Source organism: Bos mutus, chromosome 8 (assembly GCF_027580195.1).
Source record: "Bos mutus isolate GX-2022 chromosome 8, NWIPB_WYAK_1.1, whole genome shotgun sequence".
Lineage (NCBI taxonomy): Eukaryota > Metazoa > Chordata > Mammalia > Artiodactyla > Bovidae > Bos > Bos mutus.
Window position 1 is genome coordinate 92,782,063 of NC_091624.1, and position 26,024 is coordinate 92,808,086.

A 26,024-nucleotide genomic window follows, 5' to 3' on the forward strand; every position below is an offset into this window, starting at 1 on the left:
CATTGTATGCATATTTTGTATTTCACTTATCTATTTGTCAGTTAATAGGTATTTTCTTTCTACATTTTGTTTTTATAAATAATGCTACCAAGCACATTTATGAGCACATTTTTGCATCTATCTATATATTTTTTTTAAATTTTTTCTGGCATGTATACCTAGGAGTGGACTTGCAACTGTAACAAAGTACCACAAACATACTGGTTTAAATTAATGCAAATGTATGATCTTACAGTTCTAGGCATCATGGGGTTCACTGGGAAAAATTCAAGGTGTTAGCTGGACTCTTTTCTTTCTAGAGGCTCTAGGTGAAAATCTATCATTCTTGCCTCTACCAGAGTTTGGAGGCCATCTGCATTCCTTAGTTTCTGTGCCCTTTTCTCATCTTCAAAGCCAGCAAGGTGTGACGTTTAAATCTCTGAGTCTTCTGTTTCCTGGCTTCACCTATAAAGGTCCTTACGATTTCACTGGACCCAACTAGACAATTGAGGATAGTCTCAAATCCCTCACCTTCTTTATATCTGCAAAGTCCCTTTGCCGTGTAAAATAACATGCTCGTAGATTCTAGAGTTTAGGACATGTATACCTTTGGGGAGGGGGCATTATGTTCCATACCACAGTCATATAGTGATCCTATGTTTAACATTTTAGGAATCGCTTATTTTTCAAAGTGGCTGCTGTACTTTATATCCACACATGCAATACCTAAGGGTTTTAATTTTTCTGTATTCTCACCAACACCTGTTTATTGTCTGTTTTTTGGTATTAATCATCCCAGAGTGTATGGCATCATATCTTGTAATTTTGACTTGCATTTTCCTGATAAGTAATGATATTGATACTCTAGTAATGTGCTTATTGACCTTTATTTCTTTTATAAAGAAATGTCTATTCATACCCTCTGTTTATATTTTCTTGAGTTGTCTTCTTATTTTTGAGTTGTAAGAATGATTTACATGTTAGAATATAAGGCCCTTATCAGATATATGATTTACAAATATTTCTTCCGATATGCACTTTGTATTTTCACTTACAGGATGATATTGTTTGTAGTACTAAAATTTTAAATTTTGAGCAAGTCTAATTTATTCAACTTTTCTTTTGCTGCTTATATTTTTAAGTTGTATTTAAGAAACCATTACCTAACTTAAGTTCATGAAAATGTATACCTATATTTCCTTTCATTCTTTGAGCATATATTTTTAGCTACTTTTAACATATTTATTATAATTTATTTAAAAAATTTGTCTTTAAATCTGATATTTTGTCACCTTAAGTTGATTACTGTTGACTTTTTACTTTTTTTCTTGAGTATAGGTCATATTTTTCTTTTTGTACTTATAGATCTTGACTGTACTCTAATCCTGCTGATAATTCATTGTGGAGACTCTTGTTTCTCTTATCTTCCTGTAAAGACTTTTGTTTGAGCCAGTCATTCTTTTAGCAGATAATCACTTTTCACTTGTCTAGACTGGATCTTCTATGTTATTAAAGCTATTTCTGGGAAGTCAAAAGAATTTTCAGGGCTGTCAAATTTAGAGGTACTAACCAGCCATATCTTGGTTCCTCTTTGGTACTTCAGATTTGATTTTAGGCTTCATTTGCGCAGATCCAGAATGAACCTTGTTCTACAATATAGTCTTCATTCCAAAGGCTTGGCTTTACTGATAGCTCAGATAAATTCCTGCAGCGGTACTGCAGGGGTATGTAAATATCTCCACTTTAATTGGGCTGAATCTTCAATGTCACCCTCTATTGCTTAACCATTTCATATCCTCGTTCCACTTCAATTGTATCACCTGCTTTTTGGAAAGCTTTGTGTAATCTCATCTTGCGTGTGTATAGGCCAGCCATAGTTCAGGGAATTGCAGAGCTCAATAACAGACACTGACACCTTCCTATGTACATCCCTTAACTGCTTTGTTTTGCACCTTCAGCCACTTTCAAATTCTGGACTCTCTCCTAGCTCAGTAGAAATGCTGGGCTCTCCTGGGATTCCAACTCTCTGTGGCATAGTTGGAAAATCATCCCCAGTAGAGAATAAGAACTATTATAGAGCTCACTCAAAGTTTCTTTCCTCTCAGGAATCATACTGTTCTAATGCCTCTTGTCCAATGTCAAAAAACTTTTTTCACTCATATGTTTTCCCCCTTTAATTAATATTATAATCTGATACAACTACTTCCTCATTACTCTTTACTATAAAATTTTACTGACTATTCTTGTGAGTGAGTGTGTGTGTGTGTGTGTGTGTGTGTGTCTGTTTCCAGATAGACTTTTAAATCGTTTCCTCAAGCTCCAAAGTATATTTAAATTTTGTCTTTGAAGTTGCATTGATTTCATAGATTTCGGAGAACTAATGTATTTATACTGTTGAGTTCTCTGAACTGAGAAAAATATTATGTTGTTCCCTTTTTATTTTCTCTCAGCAGTGTTGAGAGTATAAGTACAAAAAAACTTTATTTTTTATTTACCTCAGCAGTGTTTAATACCCTCTTTATATATGTTGTAAACATTTCTTCTATACTTCATCTCAAGGATTTCACTATTTTTGGCTTGTGTAAAAAATTAATATGATCATTTGAATAACAATTAACTTACTGCCATTTATCATTTAAAATATTTTATATAGCTTTACAACCAGCTATTATAATAATTAAAAAAAATTTTTTTACATGTCTTTATAGTTTCCTAGCTACTGGTCTTAAATTTCCAAATAAACAGTCAAATCTGCTGCGTATGATAATCTTATATTCTACTTTCTACCACCCCTTTCTTAGATAAAATATACTTTGCTTTTAAGATATTACTAAGACATAGATGTTTGATTTTTATCTAGTATCATACCAGCACTACACCGATGATCATGTGTTACTCATGTTGAATATTAATTTAATGTATTCAATTAACAGATGTCCCAAAATTGTGACATAATTTTACAATTTTTTTTAAGAAAACCTGCTTTTCATTTCAGTGTAGATGTTGATGCAACTGCTCTTTTATTAATTTTTTCTTTCTATAGCTAATAATCTTTAATTTTGCATATGTAGAAAGGTTCATCTCTAAAGTATTCTTTGGGATTTTTGAAAAATTCCAGAGTACATTAATCATTAGTACTTTGTAATTAGAATTAGTATTTTCCTCCTCATGTTTTTCTTCTTATTGGTAGTAACTAGTCAAGATAATTCTGTTTTCTGTTTGTTACTCCTCCTTGAATGGAAGTCCATTCTTTGTATTTGCTTGAGAATTTCCTATCTACTCTCTTTGCTCTTATTTTGCAACATTTCCTTTAGAACTTAGTTAAAAGATTGGAATTTGACTGTTCAATATATCTCTTGCTTGAAGGACAAGGAAAGAGAAAAAAATAAGCTAGAGTACATGTTTCAATTTAGATATGTTATCTAAAGATGAACACTTTCCTGCAAAACATGACAGATGCTTTGTCTCTCTCAGTGTTTGATTTTTTTTTTTTTTGATTGAAAATAAATACAGAGGCTTGAATTAAACATATATCACATGCATCTTTTATTTGGTTGTTTGTGTGTATTTAAGTCTGCTGTTTATCTCTGAAAACTTAAGTTAAATGTGTACTTCGCATACCTGTCTGCTTTAACAAGCCTCTAAATTCTTATTTGGGTAGCCAGTTGTGCAGGTAGGGGTTGGTTGGGGAGGAGACAGGGAAGAGAAACAAGAAGGTAGGTGTGCCCCCTCGGGGGAAAGGGAGGAAGGAAGTGACCTAACGTTATCTACTAGTCAGAGTTCTGTGTATACTGGATGGAAATTATTTAATAAATCTAATACTGTGTGGTGATAAAGGTTGGGAAAATCTAATTTAAAAATCTGGTCCTCTGTGTTAATTCATCTCTATTTCCCTCCTTCCTGAAGTCAATAGAAATCTCAGGGATCTCTGGTTCTTTTCAGTGCATGATAATATATGCTTTTCTATCAAAAAAATATACAAAATCATCTAATGTAAATTCTCTGTTCTAAAATGGTTGTTTTAGTCACTAAGTTGCGTCTGACTCTTTGCAACCTCATGAACTGCAGCACACCAGGCTTCCCTGTTCTTCACTATCTCCTAGAGTTTGCTCAAATTCATGTCCATTGAGTTGGTGATGGTATCTAACCATCTCATCCTCTGCCACCCCCTTCTCCTCCTGCCTTCAGTCTTTCCCAGCATCAGGGTCTTTTCCAATGAGTTGGTTATTCTCATTGGGTGGCCAAAGTATTGAAGCCTCAGTTTCAGCATCAGTCCTTCCAATGCATATTCAGGGTTGATTTCCTTTAAGATTGACTGGTTTTCTCTCCTTGCAGTCCAAGGGACTCTCAAAAGTCTCCAACACCATGATTCAAAAGCATCGATTCTTTGATGCTCAGCCTTCTTTATGGTCCAACTGTCATATCTGTACATGACAACTGGAAAAACCATAGCTTTGACTGCATGGACCTTGGTAGTAAAATGATGTGTCTGCTTGTTAATAATATGCTGTCTAGATTTGATTTGATGAATTGATACCTTTGAACTGTGGTGATGGAGAAGACTCTGTAGTCCCTTGGTCAGCAAGAAGATCAAACCAGTCAATCTTGAAGGAAATGAACCCTGAATACTCATTGGAAGGACTGATCCTGAAGCTGTAACTCCAATATTTTGGTCACCTGATGCAAACAGCCAACTCATTGGAAAATTCCCTGATGCTTGGAAAGATTGAGGGTAGAAGGAGAAGAGGGTGTCAGAGGATGAGATGGCTAGATGGAATCATCAAAGCAATGGACATGAACTTGGGCCAACTCTGTGAGATGATGAGGGACAGGGAGGACTGGCATGATGCAGTCTATGGGGTAGTGAAGAGTCAGACACGACTAGGTGACTGAACAGCAGCAACTAGGTTTGTTACAGCTTTCCTTCCGAGGAGCAAGTGTCTTTTATTTTCATGACTGCAGTTACCATCCACAGTGATTTTGAACCACAAGGAAAGAAAATCTGTCCCTGTTTCACCTTTTCCCCCTTCTGTCTGCCATGAGGTGATAAGACTGGATGCCATCATCTTAATTTTTTGAATGTTGAGTTTTAAGACAGCTTTTTCACTCTCCTCTTTCACCCTCATTAAGAGATTCTTTAGTTCCTCTTCGCTTTCTGCCCTTAGAGTAGTATCATCTGCATATCAGAGGTTATTAATATTTGTCCTGGCAATTTTGATTCCAGGTTGTGATTCATCCAGCCCATTTGTCATAATGTATTTTGCATAAAAGTTAAATAGTGTGACAATATACAGCACTGGCATACTCGTTTCCCAATTTTGAACCAGACTAGTGTTCCATGTCCAGTTCTAACAGTTGCTTCCTGACTGGCATACAGGTTTCTCAGGAGACAGGTAAGGTGGTCTAGTAATCTCATCACTTTAAGAATTTTCCACAGATTGTCATGATCCACATTAGTCAAAAGCTTTAGAGCAGTGAGTAAAACAGAAGTAGATTTTTTTTCTGGAATTCTCTTGCTTTTTCTATAACCCAGAAAATGTTGGCAATTTGATCTCTGGTTCCTCTGCCTTTTCTAAACCCAACTTTTATATCTGGAAGCTTTCAGTTCACATACTGCTGGAGCCTAGCTTGAAGAATTTTGAATATAACCTTACTAGCATATGGATGAGTACAATTGTGTGGCAGTCTGAATATTCTTTGGCATTACCCTTCTTTGGGATTGGAATTAAAACTGACCCTTTCCAGTCCTGTGCCCACTGCTGAGTTTTCCAAATTTTCTGACATACTTAGTGCAACATTTTAACAGCATCATCTTTTATTAATTGAAATAGCTCAGCTGGAATTCCATCACCTCCATTAGCTTTGTTTGTAGTGAGAATTACTAAGGCCCACTTGACTTCACAGTCTAGCATGTCTGGCTCTAGGTGAGTGATCACACCATCATGGTTATTTGGGTCATTAAGATCTTTTTTGTATAGTTTTTCTGTGTATTATTGCTACCTCTTCTTAATATCTTCTGCTTCTGTTAGGTCCATACCATTTCTGTCCTTTATTGAGCCCATCTCTTCATGAAATGTTCCCTTGGTATCTCCAATTTTCTTGATGAGCACTCTAAACTTTCCCATTCTCTTGTTTTCTTCTTCTTTTTTTTTTCATTGTTCACTTAAGAAGGTCTTATCTCTCCTTGTTATTCTCTGGAACTCTGCATTCAGTTGGGTGTATCTTTTTCTCCTTTGTGTTTCACTTCTCTTCTTTCCTTAGCTATTTGTAAAGCTTCCTCAGACAACCATTTTTCCTTCTTGCATTTCTTTTTCTTTGGAATGGTTTTGGTTACCATCTCCTATTCAGTGTTATAAACCTCTGTCCATAGTTTTTCAGGCACTCTGTCTACCAGATCTAATTCCCTGAAAGTGTTCATCATCTGCATTGTATAATAATAAGGAATTTGGTTTAGGTCATACCTGAATCACCTAGTGGTTTTCCCTGTTTTGTGCAATTTAAGCCTGAATTTTGCAATAAGAAGCTCATGATCTGAGCAACAGTCAACTCTAGGTCTTGTTGCTGACTGTTCTGAGCTTCTTTGGAATTGTTGGTGATGTCCATATATAGAGTGGTCTCTTTGTGTTGGGAGAGTGTGTTTGCTATGACCAGTGTGTTCTCTTGACTAGTGTGTTCTTTAAATAAGATGGAGTTTTATTATTTTCTCATGTTACTAGACACTACTTTTACTTTTTGTGTTTGTTTCTTTCTTTATGCATAATAGCTTACTTTGGGGACTTATTTTATACTCTTGTCTCTAAAAGCCTTTCCTCTTTCTGTTACATTCCTAACAATACAATGTTATATTAGAAATATAATAGATAAAGAACTTAATATGGCCACAATTGGAGCTTGAGTGATCTACACAACCCAAGGAAAACATAAACAAAAGAAAAGGAATAGGTAACTGGAGTGTAAAAAGCAAAAATTGTGAAAACTCCAGAAATTTGCAAGAGCATTCACTGGCAAATATCTCAAATTTGTATTTAAAATTAAAATATTACTGTCTTGATGACTGTGGCTTTGTAGTAGGGCCTGAAGTCAGGCAGGTTGATTCTTCCAGTTCCGTTCTTCTTTCTCAAGATTGCTTTGGCTACTCGTGGTTTTTTGTATTTCCATACAAATTGTGAAATTATGATCTGAGCAATAGTCAGCTCTAGGTCTTATTGCTGACTGTTTTGAGCTTCTTTGGAATCTTTGGTAATGTCCATATGTAGAGTGGTCTCTTTGTGTTGTTCTAGCTCTGTGAAAAATACTGTTGGTAGCTTGATAGGGATTGCATTGATCTATAGATTGTTTGGGGTAATATACTCATTTTCACTATATTGATTCTTCCAATCCATGAACATGGTATATTTCTCCATCTATTAGTGTCCTCTTTGATTTCTTTCACCAGTGTTTTATATTTTTCTATCTATATAGGTCTTTAGTTTCTTTAGGTAGACATATTCCTAAGTATTTTATTCTTTTTGTTGCAATGGTGAATGGAATTGTTTCCTTAATTTCTCTTTCTGTTTTCTCATTATTAGTGTATAGGAATGCAAGGAATTTCTGTGTGTTGATTTTATATCCTGCAACTTTATTATATTCATTGATTAGCTCTAGTAATTTTCCGGTGGAGTCTTTAGAGTTTTCTATGTAGAGGATCATGTCATCTGCAAACAGTGAGAGTTTTACTTCTTCTTTTCCAATTTGGATTCCTTTCATTTCTTTTTCTGCTCTGATTGCTGTGGCCAAAACTTCCAAAACTATGTTGAATAGTAGTGGTGAAAGTGGGCACCCTTGTCTTGTTCCTGACTTTAGGGGAAATGCTTTCAATTTTTCACCATTGAGGATAATGTTTGCTGTGGGTTTGTCATATATAGCTTTTATTGTGTTGAGGAATGTTCCTTCTATTCCTGCTTTCTGGAGAGTTCTTATCATAAATGGGTGTTGAATTTTGTCAAAGGCTTTCTCTGCATCTATTATCATATGGTTTTTATTTTTCAATTTGTTAATGTGGTGTATTACATTGATTGATTTGTGGATATTGGAGAATCCTTGCATCCCTGGTATAAAGCCCACTTGGTCATGATGTATGATCTTTTTAATGTGCTGTTAGATTCTGATTGCTAGAGTTTTGTTAAGGATTTTTGCATCTATGTTCATCAGTGATATTGGCCTGCAGTTTTCTTTTTTTGTGACATCTTTGTCAGGTTTTGGTATTAGGGGGATAGTGGCCTCATAGAGAAGGAAATGGCAACCCACTCCAGTGTTCTTGCCTGGAGAATCCCAGGGATGGAGGAGCCTGGTGGGCTGCTGTCTATGGGATCACACAGAGTCGGGCATGACTGAAGCGACTTATCAGCAGCAGGCCTCACAGAATGAGTTTGGAAGTTTACCTTCCTCTGCAATTTTCTGGAAGAGTTTGAGTAGGATAGGTATTAGCTCTTCTCTAAATTTTTGGTAGAATTCAGCTGTGAAGCTGTCTGGACCTGGGCTTTTGTTTGCTGGAAGATTTCTGATTACAGTTTCAATTTCTGTGCTTGTGATGGGTCTGTTCAGATTTTCTATTCCTTCCTGGTTCAGTTTTGGCAAGTTATACTTTTCTAAGAATTTTTCCATTTCTTCCAGGTTGTCCATTTTATTGGCATACAATTGCTGATAGTAGTCTCCTACAAAGCCACAGTCATCAAGACACTATGGTATTGGCACAAAGACAGAAATATAGATCAATGGAACAAAATAGAAAGCCCAGAGACATCCACACACCTATGGACACTTTATCTTTGACAAAGCAGGCAACAATATACAATGGAGAAAATACTATCTCTTTACCAAGTGGTGCTGGGAAAACTGGTCAATCATTTGTAAAAGAATGAAACTAAAACACTTTCTAACACCATGCACAAAAATAAACTCAAAATGGATTAAAAATATCAACATAAGACCAGAAACTATAAAAGTCCTAGAGGAGAACATAAGCAAAACACTCTCCAACATAATTCACAGCAGGATCCTCTATGACCCACCTCCCAGAACATTGGAAATCAAAGCAAAAATAAACAAATGGGACCTAATTAAAATTAAAAGCTTCTGCACAACAAAGGAAACGATAAGCAAGGTGAAAAGACAGCCTTCAGAATGGGAGAAAATAATAGCAAATGAAGCAACTGACAAACAATTAATCTGAAAAATATACAAGCAAGTCCTGCAGCTCAACTCCAGAAAAATAAACGACCCAATCAAAAATGGGCCAAAGAACTAAACAGACATTTCTCCAAAGAAGACATACAGATGGCTAACAAACACATGAAAAGATGCTCAACATCACTCATTATCAGCAAAATGCAAATCAAAACCACAATGAGGTACCATTTCATGCCAGTCAGAATGGCTGCTATGCAAAAGTCTACAAGCAATAAATGCTGGAGAGGGTGTAGAGAAAAGAGAACCCTCTTACACTGTTGGGAATGCAGACTAGTTCAGCCACTATGGAGAACAGTGTGGAGATGTCTTAAAAACCTGGAAATAGAACTGCCATATGACCCAGCAATCCCACTGCTGGGCATACACACCGAGGAAACCAGAACTGAAAGAGAAATGTGTACCCCAGTATTCATCGCAGCACTGTTTATAATAGCCAAGACATGGAAGCAACCTAAATGTCCATCAGCAGATGAATGGATAAGAAAGCAGTGGTACATATACACAATGGAGTATTACTCAGCCATTAAAAAGAATACATTTGAATCAGTTCTAATGAGGTGGATGAAACTGGAGCCTATTATACAGAGTGAAGTAAGGCAGAGAGAAAAACACCAATGCAGTAAACTACACATATATATGGAATTTAGAAAGATGGTAATGATAACCCTGTATGTGAGACAGAAAAAGAGACACAGATGTATAGAACAGTCCTTTGGACTCTGTGGGAGAGGGCGAGGGTGGGATGATTTGGGAGAATGGCATTGAAACATGTATAATATCATATGTGAAATGAAAAGCCAGTCCTGGTTCGATGCAGGATACAGGATGCTCTGGACTGGTGCACTGGGATGACCCTGAGGGATGGTATAGGGAGGGAGGTGGGAGGGGGGTTCAGAATGGGAACACGTGTACACCCATTGTGGATTCATGTTGATGTATGGCAAAACCAATACAATATTGTAAAGTAATTAGCCTCCAATTAAAATAAATAAATTTATATTAAAAATTAAAATATTTATTGAGCTTATTTGATGCCAGAAATTGTACCAAAGACTCATTTTGTAATTTTTTATGAAAGCAATTTTATAATATATTGATAGGGTGTTTGACTGATGCAGGGTTGACTGAGCCAAGCCTTTTCTAATGGTCTAGATTTCTTTTGATGCCAACTAACAGTGTAACTAAGCCAAAAATAAGCTAAAAGAATATACCTCCAACCATCCACTCTTCCAATAATCAGTTGTTTATTGAGCAGTTCTTAAATGGCACATATGAGGTTTATGTATATTGAAAATAAATAAGCATTGTTAATATCTTCAAAAAGCTCATAGTCTAGGGAGAGACAATGAAATATAAACATACAAATCAATGCATATTATAAGTTATGATGAATACTCTGAAAGAAGGAAATTGTTTATGGTGACAGTGGAAGAAAGACATCATTCAAGATGGAACTGTATTATCATAGTCGTGCTATGTTGATTGAAAAAAAGGACAGGTGCCCATCACCAAAAAGAGTAAAAAGTAACTTTACAACAATACGTTAAAATGTTTGGTTGCACCTGGTCAAAGTAGTTTTGTGCTTAGAGACAGCATTTTATTTCACAGTTCCTTTGTAGTACAGTTTCTTTAATGTTGATGGAATTCAAAATATTGTAGCACTTTCAAGTACTAAACAATAGTGTAATATATTCTTTATGACTTTAAAAGAAAGCATTCAGGAGAAATTAAAGAGCTCCATAAGTAACCCACATGTGTGGCAGACCAAGGGAGCTCGTCACCCCTTCCAGTCCTTTAGGTTACAGAAGGTCCTTGTAACACCAGTGAAAAGGGAATCAATGAATGCCATATGTTTTAAGTGACAAGTGCAAGAGTATATATTATTCCTGTTCATCCTTGCAACAATTACAGAAGAACCATGTTAAGCTTATGGATAACTTTTCTTCAACAGATATTTGGCAAGAATTCACAAGTGGTATTTCTTGCTACTTGGTGAAAAAGAAAATGATGAGGCTACTTTCCCAATTAGTATATTCAGCTGACTTTCTGTGGCAGAAGAAAATGCAGACTGATTATTCAGCGTCCAAATGAGTGTGTCCTGAACTTGCTCATTCCATAAGTGAGTGTTGATACATAGCTGCCTTCTATAAATGCCATAGGAATAAGTGAGAAAAAAAAAAAGAGAGAAAATAAGAGGAACAGGAAGACAGGAAATAACAAGCATTTCGAGTACTTCAGGCATTATTTTCTTTTTCCAGTTTGGTTGACATAATTAACATATAACATTGTGCAAGTTTAAGGTGTACAACATAATGGCTTCATGATATGTGCCAATATTGTGAAATTATTATCACAATAGAAACATTTGAGATTTATTCCTTTATTCTCTCTCAAATATATAATATCATTAACTATATTCACAGGGCTTCCCATGACAGTAGAGAATCCAGCTGCCAATGTAGATGATGCAGGAGACACAGTTCAATTCCTGGATTGGGAAGATCCCCTGGAGTAGGAAATGACAACCCACTCCAGTATTCTTGCCTGGAAAACTCCATGGACAGAGAAACCTAGTGGGCTATAGTCCATGAGGTCTCAAAGAGTCGGACATAACTGAGCAACTGAGCATGCACACCATGCTGTACATTACACCCCCAGAAACTATTTATCTTACACCTGAAAGTTGTCCTTTTGCCCACCTTTGCCCATTTCACTCCCACACCCCCACCTCTGACAAGCACCAAACTGTTCTCTGTTTCTATGAGTTTGTCTTCTTTAGAATCTGCATATAAGTTAAAACATGGTATTCAACTTTCTCTGCCTGACATTATTATTAATTTGAAGTAACAAATACGTGATTGTGGCACAGGGGCAGGGAAAGAAGGAAGACAATTACACGTCATTAGTTAACAAGCTCTGAAATGAGCCAGCCTGAACTTGTGTTATGTTAGTAGTACTGGACACAAAAATAGGACATATTACAAAAGATGCACACACATTTGAAAACAGACATGTTGGAAAAGGTTAACAGAGATATGTAATCAAAATGGAAGTAGATATATCTGTATGACACGTTGACAGTCTTCCAAGGAATCTCTATTTCTCTCCCTCTCTTCTGAGTAAGAAGAATATTGATAAAATATTCATGTAAGATAAAGAGTATGTCTTTATTATTATTATTCTTTTTCTGAACAGAACTGTAGGTGTGGCAGGGACACCCATGGAATCATAGCATGACTAGATGTCTTAGTGAGGTTTATGAATGTTTAAACATTTAAGAATTGAGACTTCCTGAGCATGAAAGTCTAATTCATTTTGGCATCTGACAGTTTCCTGGCAGTTTACACTTGGTAAGTGCACCTGACTCTGTCAGTCTGTTTTCACAAGCTACCTATCTGTCACATTGTGAGAGGCTTTTCCTCCACTTTCACACAGGCTGTCTTTTTTATATTGTTTTCCTCATGGAGATATAAAGAGACTGCGTGGTGAAAGGCCACATAATCAGTCTTTGTGATGACACCATGCCTGTACTCTAAATATCAAAATAGCAAGAAAAATGCGTACTGTTTCGGAAACTGTGATTTAAGTTACAATCCAGTACTGAATGGACATTGAACTTCAGGCACTTGTTAGCAATTTGTAGTTCTGCTGGTTTGTTATTGTTCATAATTTAGAATCTAGTCTTCCACAATACAAGTAGTGAAGCCACAATGTGAGGAATCAAAATGATGCAAAGATAAATGGAGAAAAGTATTTGTAATCCCTAGAAGGATTACAATCCCTCTTAATAGTAAACCCTCCCAAGAAGGTCTGTGAAAGTGGATTTGTCAGTCCTGAGATCTGTAATATAACAGACTGTGAATCACAGGGAGAATCCTGGTGTCCTTGTGATGATATTGCTAGCGGAGTTACAGTTAGCTGGACTTCCCTCATGGCTCAGATAGTAAAGGATCTGGCTGCAATGTAGGAGACCCAGGTTTGATCCCTGGGTTGGGAAGATCCCCTGGAGGAGGGAATGGCTACCCATGCCAATATTCTTGCCTGGAAAATCCAATGAACAGAGGAGCCTGGTGGGCTATACAGTCCATGAAGTCACGAATAGTTAGAGCACAACTAAGCGACTAACACTTTCACTGACTCCAAATGTAGGCTAGACTGTGAAGAATGGTATGACACCATGAAAGAAAAGGTTCAGAGAAGAAAGGCAAAGGATCAGAAAGCTCTTGGGTCATTACATAAGATATTTTATCTCCTGACAACACAGCGTGCAAATGCACTAGGATATTTTTGTGCTGCAGAGGGCCACTTGACTATTTGGGGAATGCTGAGTAAACAGGCATCGTAACAGGCAGTGTGTCTTGCATCTCATAGCAGTTGAGAGGTGTTACTGTTCACTCACCCAGGGGAAAGAGCAAAGGAGGTTTTACCTCAAAATTTACCTCACACAGAATTAGCCTGGCCTGAACATAACTTCTCAGCCTTAGTAAGTCAAATAATAAGTCTTCTCTGAAAACTTTTAAAATGCCTGGCCTAGCATGTAACTGTAAAAGTAGGGTTGGAAAATTTCATATCACTAACAAGAAGAATTCCTAAAGGCCTTCTTTTCAGTAGAAAATTTTTCAACAGAAGTTAAGGTTATTAGTAGAAAATTTGTTAGGGTAATGCACTGATATTTTCAGTCTCCTTAATGAAATCATGAAACATGAAAATTAAACAAAAGATGTTTGTGAGCTAAAAGTAGATGTTTAACCATGCCATTGTGTAAAGAAAAAATTGCAGTGCTCTTGATCAGAAGTTGATATTGGAGAAGTATTTCCTCATCTGACTGTCCAGGTAAAATTTATCTGCTAACATTTACCTGGTGATTTTAAGTGATTACCATATATCAACTAAATGCCAGGCATGAAAAGAGTTATTTCATAAGAGAATTTTTTAAAAGACTGAAACACACTCTCTATTAGTCCCATCAGAAATTATGAGGATTAGAAATACTTTACTCTGACAAGAGAACAGAGAGATAGAGATTTTACTGTTTTAACAACTGAATTAGCAGTCCACAGTTAAGTATTAAAAATAAAACTGACACTGACTCTATCAATAAATAATTCATTTCTGCCAAGAGAAATTTTATTAAAATTGAAATTGAGGACTATCAAAAGAACAATGATAAAGACTATGTATCAAGAGTGTTTTATTGTGAAGATTAAAAGCCATGTGAAGAGAAGAGATAATTTAGTTTGTTTCAACACACAAAAAAAGGAATAGAAACAAAAAAACACTCTTGTTTGAAAAATAAAAGTCTGACAATGACTTCAAGCAGGCAAGACAAACTATACAAACTGCCAGCCAATTTTCATTAAAAATAAGGAAGGAGATTAAAGGAAAAATTAAAATTCAAGCACAAATCACAATACATCATTTGAATGTGAAGGATGGCAAGGAGATTACAGACTTTCTAGACCCCAATTATTAAGATAATATTAGATATATGCACTTGAAAAGCCTATATCAGAGAGGGAATTTAGCATTTAGTTTGAGGATTCTGATAGATTATTTTGTGATATGATAGAAACAGTCAGAAGTTTTGTCCTTTTTTTTTTTTTTTCACACAACCATTTTTTTTTTTTCAAGAACTCCTTGATGACTCATACAGACTACAAAATGTCATTTCCATATACTGAACCTATAAACTTAGCTGAGATGACAGTTATTTACATCACATATTTTATGGTTTGGTTCAGTTCACTCAGTTGTGTCTGACTCTTTGTGACCCCATGGACTGCAGCACACCAGGCCTCCCTGTCCATCATCAACTCCCAGAGCTTACTCAAACTCCTGTCCATAGAGTTGGTGATGCCATCCAACCATCTCATCCTCTGTTGTCTCCTTCTCCTCCTGCCTTCAATCTTTCCCAGCATCAGAGTCTTTTCTAGTGAGTCAGTTCTTCATATCAGGTGGCCAAACTATTGGAGTTTCAGCTTCTGCATCAGTCCTTCCAATGAATATTCAGGACTGATTTCCTTTAGGATGGACTGCTTGGATCTCCTTGTAGTCCAAGGGACTCTCAAAAGTCTTCTCCAGCACCTCAGTTCAAAAGCATCAAGTCTTCGCCACTCAGCTTTCTTTATATTTTATATTTATATTATATGGTAGAGAATGGAAAATGAAATTAAGGAGTATAGAAGAGAAAAGAACAAAGGACCACAGATGAAATTTAAATGAGAGAAGGAATTTAGAATTCTCTGTAGCAGAGGACATTGGCATGTCTTTTTATTGAGTTATGGAGTAACTATACCATCCAGGTGAGAGAGATCTTTAAAATTCTTTTATTTAATGTTTACAGTGAACTAGATCTAAGAAACTCACAATCAGAAGGCTCCTTGGTCTCCAAATGACCTATGTTTCATATTTAGCTTCTAATCAAAGCAGCAACCCTTCCCATGAGCTTTATAAATTGTTGTTTAATATCTGGTTAAACTAATCAACCAGTCATCTACTTATGACAAGATTGTAAAATTTTAGTTACTTACCATTTTAGAAAGTTAGACCTTATTTTGATTACAAATATATCTTCATGTAACTTTTCTTACATGGTTTTATCTTGAGCTGCAGAAATCTAATTGCTTTCACATGAATGGTTTAAAATATTTGAAATTACATTTGTCCTCCTTTTTAAATTAAATACCCTTGGTTATTTTCTATAATTTCTTCAGGGGCATATAAATTTATCCTGTATAACATTGAACTACTATATACCAAGAACTACTATATACCAAATGAATTAGATATATCATTTATATAAACTAAAGATGAAAGCATGAAAAACTTTAAAATTGGTATTCTATTTCCCCTTTCAGCTCTAAGGAACTAGTTTTGTTGGATCAATCATTATTCTAAAAACAAATTAGAAATTAAATTCTCTCTCTTTCTCTATCTAGATAGAGAGATAGACATACACATATTAGTATCTCTGTAACCTCTGAAATCTTGGGTGAAAGGAAAGGGTTCCTGAAGACTAAAATGAATCTTTCAAACAGTTTAGTATCATATGTTTGTACAGATGATTTACTTTTCATCTAACTTCTTGTTAGAATCAGAAGTACATGCTTTCTTGATTAGTAATGCACAATTCAGATACTAGGTTTTATGATAATTTCTGCATAGAATAAGTAATGTTCAGTAATAAATGTCCATGCATACAAGAAAATTTTACCAAGAGAAAAACAAAAGAACAAACCTATAGGCAATTCAGACTATGGTGTTACTAGAAGCAAAATTTTAAATAATTGTGATTGATATGTTAAATGTTAAGAATTAGCTTTGCTGCTAACAGATATGGCATATGGATACTGTATAAAATAAAATATAAGAGCTAAAATTTAAAAGCAAATGAATGGGTTTAATAGCAAAGTTCAGTTCAGTCCAGTTCAGTCGCTCAGTCATGTCTGACTCTTTGTGGCCCCATGAACTGCAGCACGCCAGGCCTCCTTGTCCATCACCAATTCCCGGAGTCCACCCAAACCTATGTCCATTGTGTTGGTGATACCATCCAACCGTCTCATCCTCTGTTGTCCCCTTCTCCTCCTCCACTCAATCTTTCCCAACATCAGGGTCTTCTCAAATGAGTCAGCTCTTTGCATCAGTGGCCAAAATATTGGAGTTTCAGCTTCACATCAGTTCCTCCAATGAACACCCAGGACTCTTCTCCTTTAGGATGGACTGGTTGGATCTCCTTGCAGTCCAAGGGACTCTCAAGAGTCTTCTCCAACACCACAGTTCAAAAGCATCAATTCTTCAGTGCTCAGGTTTCTTTATAGTCCAACTCTCACATACATACATGACCAATGGAAAAACCATAGCCCTGACTAGACAGACCTTTGTTGGCAAAGTAATGTCTCTGCTTTTTAATATGCTGTCTAAGTTGGTCATAACTTTCCTTCCAAGGAGTAAGTGTCTTTTAATTTCATGGCTGCAGTCACCATCTGCAGTGATTTTGGAGCCCAAAAATATAAAGTCTGACACTGTGTCCACTGTTTCCCCATCTATTTGCCATGAAGTGATGGGACCAGATGCCATGATCTTAGTTTTCTGAATGTTGAGCTTTCAGCCAACATTTTCACTCTCCTCTTTCACTTTCATCAAGAGGCTCTTTTGTTCCTCTTCACTTTCTGCCATAAGGGTGGTGTCATCTGCATATCTGAGGTTATTGATATTTCTCCCAGCAATCTTGATTCCAGCTTGTGCTTCCTCCAGCCCAGCATTTCTCATGATGTACTCTGCATATAAAAACAAGCAGGGTGTCAATATGCAGTCTTTACGTACTCCTTTTCCTATTTGGAACCAGTCTGTTGTTCCATGTCCAATTCTTGCTGTTGCTTCCTGACCAGTAAACAGGTTACTCAAGAGGCAGGTCAGGTGGTCTGGTATTCCCATCTCTTTCAGAATTTTCCACAGTTTATTGTGATCCACACAGTCAAAGGCTTTGGCATAGTCAATAAAGCAGAAATAGATGTTTCTCTAGAACTCTCTTGCTTTTTCAATGATCCAGTGGATGTTGGCAATTTGATCTCTGATTCCTCTGCTTTTTCTTGAACTTCTGGAATTTCACAGTTCATGTATTGTTGAAGCCTGGCTTGGAGAATTTTGAGCATTACTTAACTAGCGTGTGAGATAGTGCAATTGTGCAGTAGTTTGAGCATTCGTTGCCATTGCCTTTCTTTGGGGTTGGAATGAAAACTGACCTTTTCCAGTCCTGTGGCCACTGCTGAGTTTTCCCAAATTTGCTGACATATTGAGTGCAGCACTTTCACAGCATAATCTTTTAGGGTTTGAAATAGCTCAACGGAATTCCCATCACCCCCTCTATTTCCCATGAAGTGATGGGGCCGGATGCCATGATCTTCGTTTTCTGAATGTTGAGCTTTAAGCCAACTTTTTCACTCTTCACTGTCACCTTCATCTAGAGGCTTTTTAATTCCTCTTCAGTTTCTGCCATAACGGTGGTGTCATCTGCATATCTGAGGTTATTGATATTTCTCCTGGCAGTCTTGATTCCAGCTTGTGCTTCTTCCAGCCCAGCATTTCTCCTGGTGTACTCTGCATATAAGTTAAATAAGCAGGGTGACAATATACAGCCTTGACATACTCCTTTTCCTATTTGGAACCAGTCTGTTGTTCCATGTCCAGTTCTAACTGTTGCTTCCTCACCTGAATATAGGTTTCTCAAGAGGAAGGTCAGGTGGTCTTGTATTCCCATCTCTTTCAGAGTTTTCCACAGTTTATTTTGATCCACACAGTCAAAGGCTTTGGCATAGTCAATAAAATAAAATGCTGCTGCTGCTAAGTCGCTTCAGTCGTGTCCAACTCTGTGCGACCCCATAGACAGCAGCCCACCAGGCTCCTCCGTCCCTGGGATTCTCCAGGCAAGAACACTGGAGTGGATTGCCATTTCCTTCTCCAGTGCATGGAAGTGAAAAGTGAAAGTGAAGTCACTCAGTCATGTCCGACTCTCAGTGACCCCATGGAATGCAGCCTACCAGGATCCTCCATCCATGGAATTTTCCAGGCAAGAGTACTGGAGTAGGGTGCCATTGCCTTCTCCAATAAAATAAAATATGAGAGCTAAAATTTAAAAGCAAATGAATGGGTTTAATACCAAAGTTACATGGAGTTAAAAGGAAAATTAAGTAACTGGAAGATAGATTAGTAGAAAATATTTAAATGGAAGCATCAAACTTCAAAAGGGAAATATAGAGAAACGAGTGTGTTCTGTAGAGCATAGTAATAAGTTTAGCTAATGTATAATTTGTTAGCAAGTTAAGAGAAAGAACGGAGAAGGCAATGGCACCCCATTTCAGTACTCTTGCCTGGAAAATCCATGGACAGAGGAGCCTGGTGGGCTGCAGTCCATGGGGTCGCTAAGAGTTGGACACGACTGAGCGACTTCACTTTCACTTTTCTCTTTCATACATTGGAGAAGGAAATGGCAACCAACTCCAGTACACTTGCCTGGAGAATCCCAGGTACAGCAGAGCCTGGTGGGCTGCCGTCTATGGGGTCGCACAGAGTCGGACACGACTGAAGTGACTTAGCATTAGCATTAGCATAAGAGAAAGAAATGGAGCAGATAAAGTACTTAAAAGGATAATAACTGGTATTTTATAAAATTGATTGAAAATATGTAACACAGATTAAAAATGCTATAGTGCTTCTGCTTCTGATTATGTTTAAAGAAACTAGATGTATTCCCACATGTTAAATGGCTTCTGAAAAGAAAAAATATACAACACACATTTGCCAGTCATTGGACCATGAGCAACAGAAGACAGTGATTCTTGAAGGAAGAAAATGAATAAAATGAGGCTTATGTTGGCCAAGCTTGTAGCCTAGCTAGACTTTCCAGGGTGCAATGTGGGAGGGCACCTGGACAGAGGTTAGCAATGTTCTTGAGTTGAGCAGTAGAGATCATCCATTGTTTACTTATTTGTCTGTGTCAGGTCTCAGTTGCTGCTTGTGGGATCTTCATTCCATCATGTGGGATCTTTCGTTGGGGTGCCAGGGACTCTTTAGGTTGGGTGCATGGGCTCCAAAACACAAGACCTTCACTAGTTGCAGTGCACAGGCTTAGTTGCTCTGAGCCATGTGGGATCTTAGTTCTCTGACCAGGAGCGGAACTCTCATTCCTTCCATTTCAATAATTCTTAACCACTAAACCACCAGGGAAGTCCAAAGAGTTCCTAATTTGAAGCAGACAAGAAAGGTAGAACTTGTGAGGCAAAGTGCTGGAGAAATACTGTGCATCATCTTAAGAAATCAAAATTATAGTTATATATCTTTCCCTCAGAAAAGCAAAACACACACACACACACACAAACAAAGCAAGAGTACTATGACAGGACCAGATGGCTATGCTGGCAAATTGAATCAAAAATCTAAAAAGGAAATAATACCAAATCTATGTAAATTTTTTCAGAAAACAGAAAATGAAGAAATACTTCTCAATTCATTCTTGTCAACATGCATTACCCTCTAGTACAACCAGTCAAGGAACACTAGCAGAAGAGAAAACCACAGATTTATGAATAAAGCTATACAGATTTTCATCAAAATGGACCAAATGGAATCTAAATATATAAAAAAGTATAGTTGATTGTGACTAGGTGAGATTTATCCAAAAATTCAAGATTATCTTAAAATGTTAAAATTTATTTTTTAAGATGAGCCTCAGTTGCTGACAAAAATAATTTTTTATATTGGGTATGAGTGTTAGTTGCTCAGTTGTGTCTGACTCTTTGTGACCTCATGGACTGTAGCCTGCCAGGATCCTCTGTCCATGGAATTATCCAGGCAAGAATACTGGAGTAGGTTGCCATTCCCTTTTCCAGGGAATCCTCCCAACCCAAGGGTTGAACTTGCGTCTCCTGTATTACAGGCAGATTCTTGACTGTCTGAGGCAGTATCATTAGGTATATTAGATATGAAGTTTTCATCTTATTCATTGCCCCTTTTACTGTCTTTGTTCTTGGTTGTTCAGTTGCCTAATCATATCTGACTCTTTGTGCTCCCATGGACTGTAGCATGCCAAGCCTTCCTGTCCCTCACCTACTCCCTAAGTATTCCCAAGTCCATGTCCATTGCATTGGTGATGCCATCCACCATCTCATCTTCTGACACCCTCTGATCCTTCTATCCTCAATTTTTCCCAGCATCAGTGACTTTTACAATGAGTCAGCTCTTTGCATCAGATGACCAAAATACTGGAGCTTCAGTTTTAGCATCAGTCCTTCCAATGAGTATTCAGGGTTCATTTCCTTTAAGATTGACTGGTTTGATCTTCTTGCTGTCCAAGGCACTCTCAGGAGTCTTCTCCATCACCACACTTTGAATCACAAACCGTGTGGATCACAACAAACTGTGGAAAATTCTTAAAGAGATTGGAATACCAGACCACGTGACCTGCCGCCTGAGAAATTTGTATGCATGTCAAGAAGCAACAGTTAGAACTGGACATGGAACAACAGACTGGTTCCAAATGAGGAAAGGGGTACGTCAAGGCTGTATATTGTCACCCTGCTTAAATTATATGCAGAGGAATCATGAGAAAAGCTGGACTGGATGAAGCACAAGCTGGAATCAAGATTGCTGGGAGAAATATCAATAACCTCAAATATGCAGATGACACCACCCTTATGGCAGAAAGTGAAGACGAACTAAAAACCTCTTGATGAAAGTGAAAGAGGAGAGTGGAAAAGTTGGCTTAAAGCTCAACATTCAGAAAACGAAGATCATGGCATCTGGTCCCATCACTTCATGGGAAATAGATGGGGAAACTATGGAAACAGTGTCAGACTTTATTTTTCTGGGCTCCAAAATCACTGCAGATGGTGACTGCAGCCGTGATATTAATAGACACTTGTTCCTTGGAAGAAAAGCTATGATCAACCTAGACAGCATATTAAAATGAGAGACATTATTTTGCCAACAAAGGTCCATCTAGTCAAAGCTATGGTTTTTCCAGTAGTCTTGTATGGATGTGAGAGTTGGACTGTGAAGAAAGCTGAGCACCGAAGAATTGATGCTTTTGAACTGTGGTGTTGGAAAAGACTCTTCAGAGTCTCTTGGACTACAAGGAGATCCAATGAGTCTCTCCTATAGGAAATAAGTCCTGAATATTCATTGGAAAGACTGATGCTGACACTGAAACTCCAATAGTTTGGCCACCTGATGTGAAGAACTTACTGATTGGAAAAGACCCTGATGCTGGGAAAGATTGAGGGCAGGAGGAGAAGGGGACGACAGAGGATGAGATGGTTGTATGGCAACACCAACTATATGGGCATGAGCATTCAACTTGGATCAAACTCACAGATTCATACCATGTAAGGGTAAAAACACATGTTATTTGTTCCTAACACATCACTTTCTCCCAGTAAAAAATATATAATTTCAAAATATCAGAAAAGAACTAATGAAATCTATTTTCAATTATATCAACAAATCAAATGGAAATTCTTTTCAATTCTGTTTGCATTTAAACTTTTTGGGCGGTTTTTATATATATATATATATATATATATATATATATACCTCAAAATATATTGCTGTGCTTCTATTTTTGAACACAGCAGGTAAGCATATTTATGCAGGATTAGCATGAATGAACTAGTGTGCAGCATCTGTTCAGTGCAGCGTGGCTTTCCTCCAGGGTTAAAATGTCAACAGAGCATAGCAACTTTTTTAGAAAAGGGAAAAGTTAGCTTTCATTGTTTCTAGGCAGACATAAATATCATAGGTAGTATCATGACAGACAGATTAATGGACTTAGGAAAGAGTGGAGAAAATGGAGCACTTTTATCATTTGATCAGTCTTGCATATTCTTTCCTAATTTTCTGGTTGTGCCAAAACATGCTTTTTTTTTTTTTTTTTTTTAAGATTGAAGAATCAATCAAGTGATTCATTGTAAGCACTGTATATTAAAGACTGTGACGTTATCATATGACAGTCTACAGTAGAAGATGCTGAAATGCTTATGGTCTAAGTACATGGTTCTATGTTTAAGAAACACTATGCTTGCTTTGTTAGACAGTTTTCATATGCATTTATAATATTTCATATAAATTCATACCTAAGTAATGATATGAAAATAAATATGTATATTCATGTCTAAATACATGTACATTATATACAAACGTATATATATGGATATGGATACATATGGCATTCCTGATGGCTCCAATGGTAAAGAACCTGCCTGCAATGAAGGAGACTCAGGTTTGATACCTGGCTCAGGAGATCCCTTGGAAGAGGGTAAGTAAACTCACTGCAGTATTATTGCCTGGAGAATTCCATGGACAGAGGAGCTGTCCATGGTAGGCTACACGGGGTCACGAAGAGTCAGACATTAGTAAGCGACTAACACTTTGAATTTTTTCCACTTTCATGGGTACATATATAAATAAATGTATAAATGTTAAAATATATATTCATTCAGTTCAGTTCAGTGTCTCAGTTGTGTCTGACTCTTTGCAACTCCATGGAGTCCAGTATGCCAGGATCCCCTGTCCATCACCAACTCCCAGAGCTTACTCAAACTCATGTCCATCAAGTCAGTGATGCCATCCAACCTTCTCACCCTCTGTCATCCCCTTCTCCCACCTTCAATCTTTCCCAGCATCAGGGTCTTTTCCAATCAGTAAGTTCTTCACATTAGGTGGCCAAAGTATTGGAGTTTCAGCTACAGCATCAGTCCTTCCAATGAATATTCAGGACTGATTTCCTTTAGGATGGACTGATTGGATCTCCTTGAAATCTAAAGGACTCTCAAGAGTCTTTTCCAACACCACAGTTCAAAGCATCAATTCTTTGGCGCTCAGCTTTCTTTATAGTCCAACTCTCACATCCATCCATGATGACTGGAAAAACCATAGTTTTGACCAGACATTAATTATGACTGTATAAATATATAAATACAAATGCATCAGCATACACAATTCTTATCAAACTACTAGAGTTTTTCACAATACAAAAATCTCTCATAATATCATTAGGAATTTGTATTGCCATTCATAATAAATGACTATTGCTCTTTGATTTGATTTGTGAGCATCAAAAGTCTTGGATATGACCCATCTTTAAATTAATTCAACTTTTATCAAAGTCAAAATGAGCTTTATTTGACTCTATTTTTTAATCTGTCTTCTTAAATGTACCTCCATTATCACTTCAAGTGTGAAGTCTTTTCTTTTCTGAAATAAAAATTTGTCTTCTGAAAGAATATACTTTAATAAATCACAAGGAATAGAATATGTATGCTTCTATAAACTTAAAAATAATATGATTCATCATTGCAACTTGGATTTAATAGCCAGGAAAATTATAATCATTTTAAATTTTTGAGAGGACTAACATGAGGGAAAGTAATTTTTACTATTGCCAAAAGAGAATTTTTGTTTGCAACAATATAAATTATTTTCTACAGAATTTATTTTGCTCTTAGTTTCTTACCAAAGCACCTTGTTTTCTTCACCTGTTTGTCTCCACTGGTAATTACACCTTATTTAAATTTTGTGAACATTTGTTCAGTGTAGGATAAGAAATACATCAATTCTTTTATATTTGAACATGATTGAAAGCCTGAAAATTACACATTTTAAGCTATGTCTTGGGCTGTAAGCATCTTATGAAATCTTAAAGTGACTAAAATCATGCTTCTTAAATTTATCATGGAGAGAAAAATAATTTTATCATAAGTTATTAGTAGATAAATCAGAAGTTTGTGGGTTAAACACAGACAACAGTGTTTTTAAAGTTAGGATTAATTGGGAGGTAACTGCAGTTCAGATTACTTAAACTTTAGCATATTTTATAATGTTTTGAGATAGTAGCCAAACATGAAGTGCTTTTTTTGTGATTTATCTAACTGGAGATAATGAAAAATCAACTTTAGTGTGAGTCATCAGCACTAATATCATTTTATTATCATTATCCCCATTTCTGTCACATAATAATGTTATATTAGGGACTAGTGTATATCAACATAGCTTTGTAGTCATGGATTTTTCAGAAAGTGAAGAAGAAAATAATCTTCAAAGGAACAAAAGTGTGGAGATGACATAATGAAAAAAGTGTTACTATTAAAATAATTTAGGTAAGAAGTGAATTATTTCTTCCTTCATGTATTTTTTCTTTCTTTCTTTCTTTTTTTTTTAAATCCTTCTTCCTTCATTATTTCTTAAAATTTTCATCCTGATGCTTTGGCACAATGTGGAAAATATGGCCTCTGTTACTTAATAATTTCTCCTTATCCTTACAAGTCAATCTATGTTTTCTCCTCCTTCTGTTTTCAATAGAAAGTAAGATAGTGTTAAAAGTTACTGGACATAGGATAAATATCATTATTCAGCAAATTTAGAGGAAAAAGTTATACTTTTTGCTATATAGAATTAGCTATATTACCTTTGAATTTCTCCATCAAAAACAATATGCCAGTATATTTCCTTCCCCACTCAGAAATAGCATCTGTTCAAAACTTATGTAAAACAGGAAGCTGCACATGAGAGTTGGGTCTTAAAAGAGTTTTGAGAGTCACATAAAGGCAAGAGCTTAGCAGAACAGAGAAAGGACTTAAAGAAGAGCAGAGGGAGATGAATCTTCTGCCAGAATAAGAAAAACCATAAAATGCAACTTCTGAGTTTGATTCTGAAACTCAAATGTGTCTTCCCTGGCATAGAACCAGCGAGGAATGAAGCAAGCAGCACTTTCTGTTTGGCACAAGTCTCAAAATGTGCCTCCAAAAAACCAGATTTTTGGCACAGTGAGACCCCAAACATCCAAACGAATGGCTGACTTTTTCTTTTTCCATGAACTGAGTGATGCCATCCCAGCCTTTATGTATGTGAAGCAGCCTATTCATGTGCATCATGTTTCAATCCCCAGGATTATCACTCCTCTATCTTTTGTGATTATACAGACCAATAGTTTCCAATATTTGTTGATATGGTGTGTGTGTGTGTCCAGTATCTTGGCCTGAGAAATCACATGATGAAATATGTAACATCTTATGTTGTCAAATTGGGAAATCATGTCAGAGAATGATGGGAGACCTACCAACAGAACATACTTTGAAGGAGTTTCTGTTAGACAGCTCTGAAACCATTTGAACATAAAATCTGATTATAAACCTTTATAACTTTCTGAATAAAATGGAAATCTATAAGGGAGGAATAAAAGTAAAACTTACAATGGAATGTCCTTTAACATAGGAGGATTGACAGATTTAGAAAATCACCACTTGAAAACCATAAAGGTATCATTTATT